We start from the raw sequence: 18,059 nt of genomic DNA, 5'->3' as shown, positions 1-18,059 counted from the left end.
ACAGTTACTTGGGTCAAGGGCTTGGACTGAACATACTTGTTACATATTAATTGTATCCACATGCCTCCACTCTAAACACAAAGCATGTATAGCCATTTGCTAAGTAGGCATATGTTCTTTACCTATAAATTCTCAATGCCTAAGCCCCCTGGTCCTTGGGTCGAGAAATGATATCCCATTTATTAAGCCTATGTTTTCTCTTAATTTCATCACTTTGCCAAAAAAACTCATGATCGATAGAAGTCTAACCTTTTCTGTACCCGTATAGATACTTAAAATAAAGATAGAAGGAACACATGCGTGCTCATGACAATTTAGTTTATCAGTACCAGCCGACTGTAACGCCCAAGATGCGGTACTATCCTCATCCTAGCTCGAGGGCCTCGATAGGGATAGAGGTGCATCTCGTTGTTATGCAAGAATGGATATCATTACAAGTAGATGTAAAAAGGAGATGAGTATATGGAAATGACTTACACTCGCCACAAGCTAAAACATGATCATCGCAAATACAATCATCCATAGAAATCATGATACATAAAAGTAGGGCCCGACTACGAATGAAATCAAACGATAAAAGCGACACTCATCTTGCTATCCCACGCTGTCGACCTGAAACCCATACTATGATCATTGAAGAAGAAGAAGAAGAAGAACTCCAAATCAAACAAGCATCTCTCTCACATCAAAGCATCACATTACATGTACCTGCAACTATTGTTGTTGTAATTTGTGAGCCATGGGGATTCAACATTCTCATTATCAAAGGTATCAAGACTAGCAAAGCTTAATGGTTGAGGAGTAGTTAAGTGATAAGGTTGAGGCAAGCAATAAGCATTTGATATCTGGCTAGCTTACAAGTACAAGAATAAAAAGAGTGGTCTGAGCAAAATGGACGTGAACTAGTAATGATCAAGAAGTGATCCTGAACACCTACTTACGAGTCATTCATAACCTCACAGTGTTCTCTTCTTGGTTCAAACCTCACAAGAAGAGATGGTCATGGTTACGCACACGGTTGGTGTATTTTATTTGAATTTACTTAAAGTTTTCTAGAACCGGGTATTATAAAATTTCCAAGGTGTCACATAACCACGGACACGACTTTCCTAAAGATTTAGGCCTGTAGGGGTGCTCCAACTCATCCATCACAAATTAGCCACAAGCTGCGGAGGAAAACCTCAACCTCGAGATAGCCCGAAGTATCATCGGAATCCCGGTGCCAAAGACATTCATTAAAGGTAAAACAAATCCAGCAAGACAGCCCACCAGGTGAGATCTCGATAGGAGCCGCATATTACTTTCTCACGGAACTACTAGATGGGCTAGACGTTGGGTTGGCTGATACCCCGGGTGACGAGGGGGCGCCAGACATCACCCAGTTTGGAGCAACATTCATAAGGAGCACTGGCCTGATTTGTTGATTAAATTATCAGCGGGTTGTCCATTCCCTATGCAACTTTTATTAGTTATTAGCAAATATAGTACGGATGTTGGGCCTTGCCGAAAATTTCTTATCCCAAAACGAATAATCTAGGAAGTCCCCATAACAACCTCGAGCATGTTAGGAGCATTCAATATGGAACATAACACCGGTAAACGGAACTAGGACGACAAAGGTGGAAAAAAACACCGAGCAAAAGGAGAAGCTTCCACCTTTTACCAACTGTATATATGCATTAATTAAATAGTAAGAATAATGTGATATCCCAAATATATCCATGTTATCACATGGAAGAACCTGCACGTGGAACTAGCAACGCTATAAGAGGGGCTGAGCAAGCTGTAACTTAGCCAAACAACGGTTTGCTAGGATGTGGAGGGTTAGAGCCTTATCAAGGCATTTTAGGAAGCTTGACAAACAAGTGGTAGAAAGCGGGACATAGTGAGATAAATGAGACAACGAGCATAACAATGACAGTAGTGGTTTCCAAGGTAATGGTCATCTTGCCTGAAATCCCACTTGGAAGAAGAATGATTTCATGAAGTAGACGAAACAACGTAGTCAAACGAATCCTCACACTCCGAAACACTTTCAGATCTCTATCAAGGGGAAGAAAATCCGGAAACAAACAAATGGCATGGTAAACATCACAACATATACATGGCATGATGCGCAAACAAGCATGATGCATGTTCCAAACAACTATGCACGGTATGACGAGGTGCAACAATCAAATACTACACACTAAGTGTTGCTCACGAAAGTCCACATTCCATTATTTAATCCACTATCATTTATTTACTCAACCATTTTAAATGTTGTTAAACATGGCAAAAGGTGAAGCATAATGAACTACCCTATCTGGGCATTTTAAATGAGGTCGTAAACAACATATAACAAATTTAGAATTTCCCCATAAGCAAATTTTGAATTTGGTATTCTTTTGTCCTAATCATAATTTTATATTTATTAAACAGGAAAACAAAGTGCACCATGTTATTCTACATGATTTTCTACTCAAGTTACATATGTGGATCATTTAAGTCAGAGCGACGGTTATTTAGATATGAATTAAACGGTTGTAATATGACATTTATGCAAATTAGAGCAAACAACAAGTTTAAACATTTTGAACATGGTTGAAAGTTGCATTATCTACACAAAATTCTGAGCATTTTTTATATATAAATTGTTTGGTTCCGATGCACGGGTCTTGATATATTATATGCATGAAGTTCGAGTACTAATCTATAAAACTACAATTCCTGGAATAAGTGGCAAAATCGCAGGAGAGGAAAAAAACATGCATGTGCCGAATCTAGAACATGATCGAGTGTCGGATAGTATGCAACGCACATAATGTTACTTAGCAGCGGGCGAGGCTCACCTTGCTGGGCCACTACCTAGGTCGACGGGGAGAAGGCCTAGCAGGCCGACGACATGGCCTGGCCGAGGAGGCGTGGTGCAGTGTAGGTTGGAGGCCCACGAGGTAGGAGCGATCAACAATAGAGTGGGATCCTGTGCGGCCATCACCATCTTGCTCGATCCCAAGCAGGGACAAGGCATAGGGGCGCCGAAGGTCTTCGACAAGGACGTCGGCGACGGACCTCGACGGGGTCGGACCCGGGTAGGCGATGTCGAGGCAGGGGTTGGGGGCACCAGATCTGGGACGAGGAGGCAGGCTGCAACACATCATGGGAGGCGAGCAAAGCTTTGGGTACACCATTTATGGGTGTTGGCACCTGCAGGAGAAGATAGAGAGGGAGATGAGAGACTAAGAGAAAGACAAGCTGGAGAATAGAGAGAGAAAGAAGGCGGGGTGTAGGTCCAGCCTGGGTTGGGGTAGGGGTCGCGAGCGATGGTGGCTCACCGTCCAGCAGTACGCGGGGGAGGCGATGGGCCTGGGCGGCGCACGGGCATGCAAGAGGCTCGGGCGCGGGCACGGGCTCTGAGATCACCTGGACATGCACATATGTATCGATTGGCATATCAAGTCTGTTGCACGCGCTATTCCTACCTACTCCATGGCGTGCTTCAAGCTTCCTAGGGGGCTTTGTCAGCATATCAATGGGCTCATGAGGAAGTTCTGGTGGGGCTCAAAGAAGGGGGAGAGGAAGACTGCCTCGGTTTCTTGGGAGATTATGACACAACCTAAATTCATGGGGGTCGTGACATTGAGGTGTTCAATCTTGCGCTGCTCGCCCGACAAGCATGGCGCTTGCTCCAGGATCCAAACTCTCTCAGTTCCTGGATACTGAAGGCGGTTTACTTTCCTTTGATGTCTATTCGCCTTGTAAAGATGGGCAAGCATCCATCGTATGTTTGGCGCTTGATTCTGGAGGGCCGAGGCATTCTGAGACTCGGCTTAATAAAGCTAATCGGCTCCGGGGAAGATATTGACATCTGGCATGATAACTGTATCCCGAGGGATTATAAGCTTCGCCCAGTTTGTCCCAAATCTGAACACCCTCCAATATCGGTTGCTGAACTCATTGATCTTGTCACTCAATCTTGGGACCGAGGTGCTTTGGAGGAGAACTTTTATCTGATGGACATGGAAGCTATCTTAAACATCCCACTCAGATATGGGCTCAGAGTGACTCTTGGGCATGTCACTACAAGCGGAAGGGCATCTTCATAGGCCGATCTGCATACCGGCTGTTATCTTCCACCAAACAATAGCGCACAGATTGGCTCGAACATACTGGGGGCCACTCCATGTTTGAAACTGATCGTCGCTCGTGGACACGTCTTTGGGGTGCTTTGGTTCCGTCTAAGGTCAAGGTGTTTGCCTCGAGGTTAGCAAGAACATCATTCCCGACTGGCGAAGTGCGCAACAACAGGAGCATGGAGGAAACAACAGAGTGCCCACTCTGTCACGCCGTGATAGATACATGGCGCCATGCCCTCTTCGACTGCCACATGGCACGGTGCGTCTGGGCCCTGGAGGATGAGGATCTTACCCAGACTGTTATCTCGGACCGGACTGACGATGCGAAGCTTTGGATGCTATGTATGGTGGACACGCTTCCCTTGCCGGCCCTTGCTAGGGTCCTTGTCATGATGTCGGCCATTTCGTGGGCACGTCGGAAAGCAATCCACGACGAACTGTTTCAGAGCCCGTTAAGCACACACGTGTTTATCGACAAGTTCCTGGATGATCCGGAGATGATTCCCCCACCGATGAATCGTGCAAAAGAGCGTCGGCTGTGTACCAGGGACCTGCATGGAATGGTAGAGGGTGTGCATGCAATAACTGATCCTCCCCGTGTGCATCTGCTGCCAAAGTGGTGTTCGCCAGTGGAGCATGCAGCAAAGATAAACGCTGATGGGGGCTTCTCCAAGATTGGCGACCAAGGGGAGCCAGCTGCGGTCTGAAGGAACAAGGAGGGGGGCTATCTTGGTGGCTCGATGGTCATCTTTGAAGCGCTCTAGGATCCGACGGTTCTTGAGGCACACATGTTTCTTGAGGCACTTGCGCACTCAAAGGACCTCAACACAGAATACGTGTGCATTGCCTCTGATTGCGTGGAAGTTGTTTCTAACATCGAGAAGGAGGTTCCCTATCGTTTTGTTGCCATTCTCCATGATATCAAGTACTTGATTAGTTCCTTTCAAGATGTAAAATTCATTCATCAGAGTAGGAAGTCTAATGGTGAGGCCCATGCACTAGCTAAAGCTGCTGCGTCCCTCCCCCCCCCCCCCCCGGGGGGGGGCGCCATTTGTGGCTCACTAGTTTGCACGATATCATCTGTATCCCCATGTCTCTGAACTTATAATAAAGTTAGAGTGTTCGCTCAAAAAAATGTATGGGTTGGCATGGACAATGTCAGATGGGGCATGGGGATGCAATGTGGGCCTTAGATCTAATATTTTGGAGGGTTTAAATGTCTAGAAGGTTAGGGCTGCAGGATTTAGGGTTTATATGGCTAGGACTGGAGGGGGTGGCTGCAAAGTTTGCTAGGGGAAACCCTAGAGAGTGAGAGGGGATTTCTCCATGGTGTTCTTTATATATGAAATCTACTAAGGTGGGATGGATCCGCCCCTTTAGTCGTGATCCGACGGCCATGAACGAAGGCGTAGGCTAGGTGGGCTTAGTAGGCTGTGTAGTTAAGCAAGTGTGACAGCGAGAGACCGACGTTCTAGAATATTCCCCCTTTATTCCGTTTTCGTCGTGTGTTTATTTTATTTGTCGTATCATCATTGCATCATTCGCATCATCTGCATTGCATCGGCATCTCCGTTACCGCCAGTTTTCCAAAGTTGCATCCGTTACTAGTTGCCGGTTCTCATCGTTGCCCGTTCTGAGCCCGACCACACTCGCACGCGCCCACATCATCATCAAATTCTTGTTTTTAAAAGTGTGTATAAAGCTTTCTCTGTTTGGCTTGAAACATGACGTGCGGTCTTATTTAGTTGTAGGTAGGCCGCCTGCCAATTTTCGTCGCAATCGGAGTCCGTCTGGTACCCGAACGGTCGACCGTAGCGGCACCGTATTCGGTCTACCGTCGGACGTTTTTCAGTATTTTAAATCTCGTTGTCGGGTGCCTATTTCCCTCTCATCCCCGACTAACCTACTCTACACAGCCACTTAGCCTTCCCCACGTTCGAGATCGTTCGATTTAGATCGCGCGGTTGAAATCGGGGCGAAAAACTGCTAAACCTAGCCCCCCCCCCCATTGTTATAACTAGACCCCATGCCATTTTTTAGATAGTCTCTCTCTCCCTCGAAATCCGCGCCACCCCCTAACCCTAGCTGTCACGCCCAAGATGTGACTCTATCCTCAATTTGGCACGAAGGCCTCGTCAGGGATAGAAGCGCATCTCGTCGTGTCGCAAGAATGGATATCGTTACAAGTACATGTACTGAAAAGAAGAGATATATTTAGAATTGGCTTACACTCGCCACAAGGTACATCAGAGTCACATCAGTACATTACATGATCATCAAGAGTAAGAGCAGGGTCCGACTACGGAAGAAAACAAACGAGAAAAATAAGAATGACGTCCATCCTTGCTATCCCAGGCTGCCGGCCTGGAACCCATCCTAGATCGATGAAGAAGAAGAAGGAGCAACTCCAAATGAACAATCAACGCGCTCGCGTCAAGTACCCTTTACCTATACCTGCAACTGGTGTTGTAGTAATCTGTGAACCACAGGGGACTCAGCAATCTCATTTCCAAAGGTATCAAGACTAGCAAAGCTTAATGGGTGAGACATGGTTAAGTGGTGAGGTTGCAGCAGCGACTAAGCATATATTTGGTGGCTAACTTACGAGTACAATAATTAAGAGGGGGAAGATCTACGCATAACGGACGTGAGCTACTGATGATCGAATGAATGATCCTGAACACCTACCTACGTCAGACATAACCACATCGTGTCCCCGATCGGAGAAGGAACTCACGAAAGAGACAGTCACGGTTACGCACACAGTTGGCAAATTTTAATTAAGTTAACTTCAAGTTATCTAGAACCAGTGTTAAACAAACTTTCCACGTTGCCACGTAACCGCGGGCACGGCTTTCCGAAAAGATTTAACCCTGCAGGGGTGCTTCAACTAGTCCATCACAAATTACCACAAGCGATCTCGTTGGATTCCTTAGTGGAAAACCTCAACTCCGAGATTACGCAAAGCATCACCGGAATCCCGATGCACAAGATATCTCGTCAAAGGTAAAACTAATCCAGCAAGTTCGTCCGGCGTGTCGATGATCCCGATAGGAGCCGCGTATCTCGTTCTCAGGACACGACGGATGAGCGATGGTTACCACGCCAAACGCCGAGTTGCCCCGGGTAGCGTTAGTAAGCTGCTCTGTTTTGGACCAGCACCATCAGCACTGGCCCTCCCTGTATTATGTGAAATTACTCCTCGGGTTCATGATGCCCTATGCTTTCAGTATTAACAAGTTATTATGTTGAGCAAATGTAGTACCAATGTTGGGCCTTGCCGGACCAGCTTTAATCTAAAACGAATTATCAAGGGGGTCCCCATAACAACCCCGATCGTGTTAGGAGCGCTCAGTTATGGAACATAACACCGGTAGCCGAAAACTAAGGGGGCAAAGGGGGAACAAAACACCAGGCTAGAAAGGCCGAGCCTTCCACCTTTTACCAAGTATATAGGTGCATTAAATTAAATAGCATTAATATGGTGATATAACAAGGAACCCATGTTAACACATGGAAGCAACTGCACCTGCAACTAGCAACGCTAACAACATGGATAAGCAAGCGGTAACATAGCCAATCAGTGGTTTGCTAGGTTGAACAGGTTGAAGGTAATCATGGCATTGTTGAGAGGCTGATATATAACATGTGGTAGGCAACGAGACATAATCGATAGAAGCGACAAAACTAGCATGGCAATGATAGTAATGGTATCTGGGGAAATGGTCATCTTGCCTGACATCCCGCTTGGAAGAAGAACAACTCCGAGAAGTCGGCGAACCAATGTAGTCGAACGAGTCCTCACATTCCGACACGCTTGCGGAACTCTATCGAGACGGAGCAAAACGGAAACAAACATCAACACAAATATTCACCACAGCAAAAGCAAGACATGATGCATACCCTAATATGATGCATGATCCGTTCAATGATGCAAGGGATGGCATGGCAATCACCTCACGCAACACTACACATTAAGTGAAGCTCAATATGCAACGGGTTGCATATCGACGAAACTCCACGTTTAATTATTAATTCACTCCCGTTAATTTACCGGCAAGGTTAAATGGTTTTAACATGGCAAGGGGTGAAGCGACGGTTCTACGTGGCATCCTAGTAGGGTAACTCACAAGACATAGATCGGAGCTACGTTACAAGAGACATGCAACACAAGACAATTATGCCATGAATGCGTCAAGCATGCGAGTTCAAACATCACGGGCAAGAATTGAAGGAAACATGTGTCGCCATGGGGAGCGAGAGGGAACCATGGCAGCAAAACGGAAAGGAAGCCACGGCAACGTTCCTATCCCGACAACTCGTCGAGATCTCGTGCCAATGTACTAGGAACGCGTGCGGGAACGGTAAATAAAGATGGGGTGATCCCGATACCGAGTTCCCATGTGTCGGGCACAACATAAGAGGACAACGTGCAACGGGCAACATACGGTGCAACAAACGATACAACTCATACAACACTACACATGGTCACGACAACGTCTCAACGTTATACCTTCGAAGCATGCATATCGGAGGGGTTCGGGTCGTAGCGGACCAACGGTCGTCGTGGAAGTGGTGGTCATCGAGGAACTCGGGTCTCATCGACGGTAGTCGTACTCGGCGTCGTGGTACACGGTCTTCGGCGTCGGTAGTCGATCACGTCTCCGTCGATGTTCGGGGTTCGTCGAGGACGTCGTGGTCGTCGTGAACTGACGGTTCCACGGCGCGGGGATGGTCTAAGCGGCAACGACAAGCGGCAGCACAGTCTAGCAATAGCAATCTACAGCAGCATGGGCAACGGCAACACGCAAGCAAACAACAACAACTAAGCAAGCTAGCAATAGCAGCTACTAGCAAACAGCAAGAGCAACATCAGGCAAATAGCAAGCAACGGGCAACATCATCCAGCAGGCAAGCAGCAGCTAACCTAGCAGCAAAGCACACGCACGCAACGGCTACCAGCAGCAGCTAACGGCAGCAAAACGCAACAGCAGCAGCTAGCAAATCGGGCAATAGCAACCGGATGCACAGCGAGAGGAGGCAAGCTCGGCAGCAGCAACACATGCAGGCTACATGCTCGGCACCAGCGCAAGGGAAACGGCGGCAGGGAACAGCAGCTCAGCAGGAGTTGTGGCCGGTGACGGGGGAGGCTATGGCCGGCGGCGAGGCGGCGAGGTAGGCGCGGCGAGGCCGAGGTCGAGCAGGGAGGCGGCGACCGGGGCGGCGAGCTGGGAGGCGGCGCAGCGGAGCGCTAGAGGCGGCTCGCGATGAGGGAGAGGAGAGGCCAAGCCAGGCCCGCAGGGCACGGGAGGCCATGGCGGGGCGAGGGAATCGAGCAAGGGGGCTGCTCGGCCACAACGAGGAAGAAAGGGAACGAGGAGGGGGATCGGGGCTGGAGGAGACGGCGCAGGGGAGAAGAGGGGATCGGGCAGAGGGGCTGCCTGCGCTAGGTTTAGCCAGGGCAGCTGGGCTGCGGCCTGGTCTGGAGGCCCAAGTGGCCTCTCTCCCTCTTTGTTTGCTTTTTTTTAAAACAGCAAACACCAAAAAGAAAAGGATTTTTAACAAAGATAAAAAAACACTTTAGAGCTCTCTAAAAACATACCCCAACTATAAAAATAGATTGGGCATTTTTCTCAAACGAATAAAATAAAATCTTTTGAAGTATTAAAACCCTTTTGAAGAATAAAATAAAACCTCTTTTATTTAAAGAATAAAATAAAATCCCTTTAAAAGAGAAAAGAAAATGAGACGGTTTTAAAATAAAACAAAAGGAGAAAATAAGGAAACCCCAAGGGTTACCCCCACATTTAATAAAAGGGTTTTTCAAAAGAAGACAACCCTATTTTTTTAAAAGGGGATAAAACGAAAACTTGAACGCAGCCACAAAACAACTAAAAGAGGAGGGAGGGCGGCGATCTATTGCACCTAAGACACCGAGAGCACTCACAACCCAGATCACAACACGCAACATATGATGCAAGATGCCATGATGCAAACTACATGACGATGCAATAAATAAAACTAATCACACGATGGAAACAGAAATAAAAAGGGGGAATCTTCTGGGCGTCGGTCTCGGGCTGTCACAACTCTCCTACACTACAAGAAGATCTCGCCCCGAGATCCAAGAATGAAAGGGGGAGAGGGTGAGAAGGAACAAGAGATAACAACTTAGTCGCTTCTTTGACAAATGAGTGAAACCAACGATCCTTGAAGGTTGCAAAGAGATGAGGAATGATATGAGAAAGAAGCAAGAATTCACGGAAAATTTCGGCAGCACTTCGGTAGGAAAATGGGACAAAAAATTCGATAAGAAGAGAGAATTAGACAATATTCACAACAAACAAGTAAATAGAACAAGGGAACACCATGAACTTGATGGAACAACATAATAGACCCAAAAGAGCAACATCACAATGCCTCCGGAACAAGAGAATATGAACTAGCTCATACGGAAGAAGAGAATGAAGAAAAGAATGACAACTATCAACTCCAATGAACTTGGCAAGCATCCTTACAAGAAGAATTGGACGGAGTTGTTGGAAAACAACAACGAAAGAACAAGATAGTAGTGGGCTTATGGAAACCTTTCCAAACTAATGAAGTGACAACCAGCCACTAACATAAACAAGGATTTATTGGGAGAAACAAGATATGAACAATTTCTTACACCAAGAGGATACATTGAGAACTTGGATTAATGACAAGCACCATGATAGCAACAATCCATAGGAAAGGCTTTAGGTGAAATCCAAACCATATAGGTCAATGAAGAAATCATGGGTTGAAATATCTCATGATCAAAGAATTGGTGGATTTAATTATCTCATTCTTGAAAGGAAAACTCTTCGAGGCTCCTACACTAACAAGAATGCTATAATACCACCTCAAAGGATAACGGAAGAACAAATGCACTGAAAATGGAAGAGAAAGAATACTTGAGGTATTCCAACAGGAATCTTGAAGAACACATCAGAATGAATCACATCCTTGAAGAACCAGCATGACGAGCCTCCGTATCAAAAGGATTAAGCAAGATAAGAAGGATGAAAGAATAAGATTGAAGCCTTGCAAAGTCTTCGATGAAGCTTCACGAAGAGATACTTGAGAAAACTTGGAACTCCGGCAAAGAAAAAAATTAGAACACATGAGAAAAAGGAATTGGTATCGTGAGCCACTCCGGACGAAGAATTCATATTACTATGAACAAGAACAAGAATTATGTTATGCTTATCCTTCACCAAGTTTAATGGATGACAATCAACGGATTTAGCAAACGACTTAGTCTTCTTGAAAAGATTAAAGAGAGATAGATAAAGCACAAACTAGAAGAAATGTTGCAAGGAACACTGGTAAGAATTCACAATTGAATGGGAACAACACGAATTAATGGAGAAACATGAGAATGAAGAGCTCATGAGCCACCTGTGAGAAAACTTGAAAAAGGCACCGGATAATCGAGAGACGAACGAAGAGACAACAATGGAGAAGAATTGAGGATGAAAGCTGAAAGCTGAGAACGAAGAATCTTCTAAAATGATGGCCTTCGGAGGATCGAGAATAAAAACAACTCAGAAATGCACCGGATAGCCAGAAAGGGATTACTCATGATTGACAAAATTCAAGATGATGCCACAAGGCTGAAATGATGAATCTGCAAGAGAATGGACAAAGAATGAGAGAAACACTCCTTCGAATCTTCAAAGCTAAAATGATGAGGAGAACACCACCAAGAATTACTGAGACACTCCGGAATAAAGAATAATGAAAGGTTGAGCCAAATATGAGAACTAATACAAATAGATCTTGAAGAAGGGATATGACTGATGAAATTCATACTTACGTCATGGTTGAAAAGAATTAATGAACTCCGGGAAAAGATTAAAAGAGCCAGGAAAAATCCTGGGAAAACCTGTGGGTTATGGGCCCACTCAAAGAAACCACCGTTGGAAAAGATTGCTTAGAAGAGAGATAATGCCCGGAATAAGAAAACTAGATGAGGTTAAGCACCTCGAAATAATTGAAAAGATTAAAAACAAGAATTACTGAGATAACCTCAACGCTCCGGATCGAAAAGAGAGGAATAAATGAACAACATAGGCTGAAAAGAATCTCCAACATGGGAAAGAATCACAAAGAAGAATAAGATATGATCAACACGGACAACTGAATTAATTCATCGGAAAAGATAACACGACTGAATAAGGATGAACACGAAGCTCCTGAGAATCTTCACAATGAAACACCGGGTAAGAGAAAAAGAACAGACAGCAGAAGCACAAAGAAAAGAAAACTCCTGGATAAAAATTGAATCACTGAGAAAAAGGGCGGGAGGGTGGGAAAAAACAAAGACAACTTGGGACAGATGAGATGAACTCCGGAATAAAATGAGAGAATGATCTGCAACAACTGGAGAAGATTGAATTCAGTTGCAGAGAAGCACACTAGTTGGAAAAGAATTAACATGACGACTCCGGTTTACAAAATTGATGAGACAATTGATTAAGCAAATGGATTAGCACTCTCATATGAATATGAGAACACTGCTTAGAAAAGATCGGAAATCACCACTTGACATCGAAGCAACTGAATTACCATATTCAACAAAACAATGGGTTGAGGCTTATGAAACAAGCCAGAACAAAACTCATGAGAAAGATTTTGTCCGATATTTTCGTGGACAGGAATCCACTAGATGTCGAACCCCAAACTAACATCATGCATTTGTTGGAAGATTGTCCTATGAGCAACTACTTGAATTCCCACCTAAGAATTCCCGAAATATCTGGTCATGCAATCTGGTACACGGATACAAGAAGTAATATCACACAACTCCTATACTAACCCGTCACCTGTATCACATCCGCCAACACACAACCAGAATCTCGGACCTTCATCTAATACAGACCCTCGTGATCACAACGATACAAAGTATGGCAGTACTCCCGAACAATCTGCACCAGTACTAGGGACATCGGGGTTATCTCGCCACTACTAGTATTGAAGAAATTACGAACATCCTTCGTTCTGAGATACTAAGAAATCTGAATGATAACGATGTGCTCAAGAATCCCCTGGAGCTCAACTCCCCTGAAACTTAAAGAACATAGGAGGCACCAAGACAGAACTCCGTCACACCGGCATCATATAGAATCCAAAAATATCCGCGTGATCCTAAATTTTTTTTTGAGTGAGAAGAGGAGTAGAATTAAATTATTACGTCAAGATTCCTCACCAGAGCATAGAAGAGGAGAAAAAAGAATCCTACTCTCTGATATATAACTAGACTCGACTCGGTCAAGTTCGATCAATCAAGGGGGCTCCTAGGTCGGTACTGCTCTGATACCAACTTGTCACGCCCAAGATGCGACTCTATCCTCAATTTGGCACGAAGGCCTCGTCAGGGATAGAAGCGCATCTCGTCGTGTCGCAAGAATGGATATCGTTACAAGTACATGTACTGAAAAGAAGAGATATATTTAGAATTGGCTTACACTCGCCACAAACTACATCAGAGTCACATCAGTACATTACATAATCATCAAGAGTAAGAGCAGGGTCCGACTACGGACGAAAACTAACGAGAAAAATAAGAACGACGTCCATCCTTGCTATGCGAGGCTGCCGGCCTGGAACCCATCCTAGATCGATGAAGAAGAAAAAGAAGGAGCAACTCCAAATGAACAATCAATGCGCTCGCGTCAAGTACCCTTTACCTGTACCTGCAACTGGTGTTGTAGTAATCTATGAGCCACAGGGGACTCAGCAATCTCATTTCCAAAGGTATCAAGACTAGCAAAGCTTAATGGGTGAGACATGGTTAAGTGGTGAGGCTGCAGCAGCGACTAAGCATATATTTGGTGGCTAACTTACGAGTACAAGAATTAAGAGGGGGAAGATCTACGCATAACGGACGTGAGCTACTGATGATCAAATGAATGATCCTGAACACCTACCTACGTCAGACATAACCCCACCGTGTCCTCGATCGGAGAAGGAACTCACGAAAGAGATAGTCACGGTTACGCACACAGTTGGCAAATTTTAATTAAGTTAACTTCAAGTTATCTAGAACCAGTGTTAAACAAACTTTCCACGTTGCCACATAACCGCAGGCACGGCTTTCCGAAAAGATTTAACCCTATAGGTGTGCTCCAACTAGTCCATCACAAATTACCACAAGCCGCATAAAAACCCTCAATCACGACACTCGCGATCTCGTCGGATCCCTTAGTGGAAAACCTCAACTCTCAGATTACCCAAAGCATCATCGGAATCCCGATGCACAAGATATCTCGTCAAAGGTAAAACTAATCCAGCAAGGCCGCCCGGCGTGTCGACGATCCCGATAGGAGCCGCGTATCTCGTTCTCAGGACACGACGGATGAGCAATGGTTACCACGCCAAACGCCGAGTTGCCCCGGGTAGCGTTAGTAAGCTGCTCTGTTTTGGACCAGCACCATCAGCACTGGCCCTCCCTGTATTATGTGAAATTACTCCTCGGGTTCATGACGCCCTATGCTTTCAGTATTAACAAATTATTATGTTGGGCAAATGTAGTACCAATGTTGGTCCTTGCCGGACCAGCTTTAATCTAAAACGAATTATCAAGGGGGTCCCCATAACAACCCCGATCGTGTTAGGAGCGCTCAATTATGGAACGTAACACCGGTAGCCGAAAAATAAGGGGGCAAAGGGGGAACAAAACACCAGGCTAGAAAGGCCGAGCCTTCCACCTTTTACCAAGTATATAGGTGCATTAAATTAAATAGCATTAATATGGTGATATAACAAGGAACCCATGTTAACACATGGAAGCAACTGCACCTGCAACTAGCAACGCTAACAACATGGATAAGCAAGCGGTAACATAGCCAATCAGTGGTTTGCTAGGTTGAACAGGTTGAAGGTAATCATGGCATTGTTGAGAGGCTGATATATAACATGTGGTAGGCAACGAGACATAATCGATAGAAGCGACAAAACTAGCATGGCAATGATAGTAATGGTATCTGGGGAAATGGTCATCTTGCCTGACATCCCGCTTGGAAGAAGAACAACTCCGAGAAGTCGGCGAACCAATGTAGTCGAACGAGTCCTCACATTCCGACACGCTTGCGGAACTCTATCGAGACGGAGCAAAACGGAAACAAACATCAACACAAATATTCACCACAGCAAAAGCAAGACATGATGCATACCCTAATATGATGCATGATCCGTTCAATGATGCAAGGGATGGCATGGCAATTCACCTCACGCAACACTACACATTAAGTGAAGATCAATATGCAATGGGTTGCATATCGACGAAACTCCACGTTTAATTATTAATTCACTCCCGTTAATTTACCGGCAAGGTTAAATGTTTTTAACATGGCAAGGGGTGAAGCGACGGTTCTACGTGGCATCCTAGTAGGGTAACTCACAAGACATAGATCAGAGCTACGTTACAAGAGACATGCAACACAAGACAATTATGCCATGAATGCGTCAAGCATGCGAGTTCAAACATCACGGGCAAGAAGAGAAGGAAACATGTGTCGCCATGGCGAGCGAGAGGGAACCATGGCAGCAAAACGGAAATGAAGCCACGGCAACGTTCCTATCCCGACAAATCGTCGAGATCTCGTGCCAATGTACTAGGAACGCGTGCGGGAACGGTAAATAAAGATGGGGTGATCCCGATACCGTGTTCCCATGTGTCGGGCACAACATAAGAGGACAACGTGCAACGGGCAACATACGGTGCAACAAACGATACAACTCATACAACACTACACATGGTCACGACAACGTCTCAACGTTATACCTTCGAAACGTGCATATCGGAGGGGTTCGGGTCATAGCGGACCAACGGTCGTCGAGGAACTCGGGTCTCGTCGACGATAGTCATACTCGGCGTCCTGATACACGGTCTTCGGCGTCGGTAGTCGATCACGTCTCCGTCGATGTTCGGGGTTCGTCGAGGACGTCGTGGTCGTCGTGAACTGACGGTTCCACGGCGCGGGGATGGTCTAAGCGACAACGACAAACGGCAGCACAGTCTAGCAACAGCAATCTACAGCAGCATGGGCAACGGCAACACGCAAGCAAGCAACAGCAACTAAGCAAGCTAGCAATAGCAGCTACTAGCAAACAGCAAGAGCAACATCAGGCAAATAGAAAGCAACGGGCAACATCATCCAGCAGGCAAGCAGCAGCTAACCTAGCAGCAAAGCACACGCACGCAACGGCTACCAGCAGCAGCTAACGGCAGCAAAACGCAACAGCAGCAGCTAGCAAATCGGGCAATAACAACCGGATGCACAGCGACAGGAGGCAAGCTCGGCAGCAGCAACACATGCACGCTACATGCTCGGCACCAGCGCATGGGAAACGGCGGCAGGGAACAGTAGCTCGGCAGGAGCTGTGGCCGATGACGGGGGAGGCTATGGCCGACGGCCAGGCGGCGAGGCCGAGGTCGGGCAGGGAGGTGGCGACCGGGGCGGCGAGCTGGGAGGCGGCACGGGGAGCACTTGAGGCGGCTCGCGACGAGGGAGAGGAGAGGCGAGGCAGGCCCGCAGGGCACGGGAGGCCATGGAGGGGCGAGGGGATCGAGCAAGGGGGCTGCTCGGGCACAACGAGGAAGAAAGGGAACGAGGAGGGGGATCGGGGGTGGAGGAGACAGTGCAGGGGAGAAGAGGGGATCGGGCAGAGGGGCTGCCTGCGCTAGGTTTAGCCAGGGTAGGTGGGCTGCGGCCCGGTCTGGAGGCCCAAGTGTCCTCTCTCCCTCTTTGTTTGCTTTTTTTTAAAACAACAAACACCATAAAGAAAAGGATTTTTAACAAAGATAAAAAAACACTTTAGAGCTCTTTAGAAACATACCCCAACTATAAAAATAGATTGGGCATTTTTCTTAAACGAATAAAATAAAATCTTTTGAAGTATTAAAACCCTTTTGAAGAATAAAATAAAACCTCTTTTATTTAAAGAATAAAATAAAATCCCTTTAAAAGAGAAAAAAAATGAGACGGTTTTAAAATAAAACAAAAGGAGAAAATAAGGAAACCCCAAGGGTTACCCCCATATTTAATAAAAGGGTTTTTTAAAAGAAGACAAACCTATTTTTTTAAAAGGGGATAAAACGAAAACTTGAACGCAACCACAAAACAACTAAAAGAGGAGGGAGGGCGAAGACCTATTGCATCGAAGACACCGAGAGCACTCACAACCCAGATCACAACACGCAACATATGATGCAAGATGCCATGATGCAAACTACATGACGATGCAACAAATAAAACTAATCACTCGACGGAAACACAAATAAAAAGGGGGAATCTTCTGGGCGTCGGTCTCGGGCTGTCACACTAGCACAGCCTCCACCTCCCTTCTCTCTCCTCCCTGCAGCTGCCGGGCCCGCCGGAGCCCATCTAGGGCCCGCCCGAGCCCGGTTCGCCCCATGCCCTCAGCCGTCTCCCTCCTCCTCCCGCAGCCTGCCCGAGCAGCAGCCGGACCACCGCCCGTGGCCGGTCGCCGCCCCGCTGTCAGTGACCTCCAGGCCAGGCTACCGCGAGGACCCTCTCCTTCCTTCTCTTCTCCTCTCCCTCTCTAATCCCTCCTCTCCATCTCTCTCCTGCACGAGGATCCATGGCTGCCGCTGGGCGCCTTCGTTGCCGGGGCCCCCTCTTGCGCCACCGCAGGCCGGATCTAGGCCAGATCTGGTCCAGGGGAGGCATCCCCGCCGCCGTTACAGTGGCTCGCCGCCTGCCTACCGCCTTGCGCCGCCTGCGTCGCCAGGTCCTCGTGACCTCAAGCACAGGAGGAAACAACGAGGCGAGCGCCAGCGCCTCGCGCCGCTCGAGTGGGCCAACAACCCACGGCCCATCGGCCGTCCCCCGCGTCATCGACCCTCCCGGCCCAGGCCAGCGCCGCATCGCCCCCAGGCCTGCCTCGCCCCTC

The sequence above is a fragment of the Hordeum vulgare genome, chromosome 1H (assembly GCF_904849725.1).
Source record: "Hordeum vulgare subsp. vulgare chromosome 1H, MorexV3_pseudomolecules_assembly, whole genome shotgun sequence".
Classification (NCBI taxonomy): Eukaryota; Viridiplantae; Streptophyta; class Magnoliopsida; order Poales; family Poaceae; genus Hordeum; species Hordeum vulgare.
Note: the sequence above shows the minus strand (reverse complement) of the source record.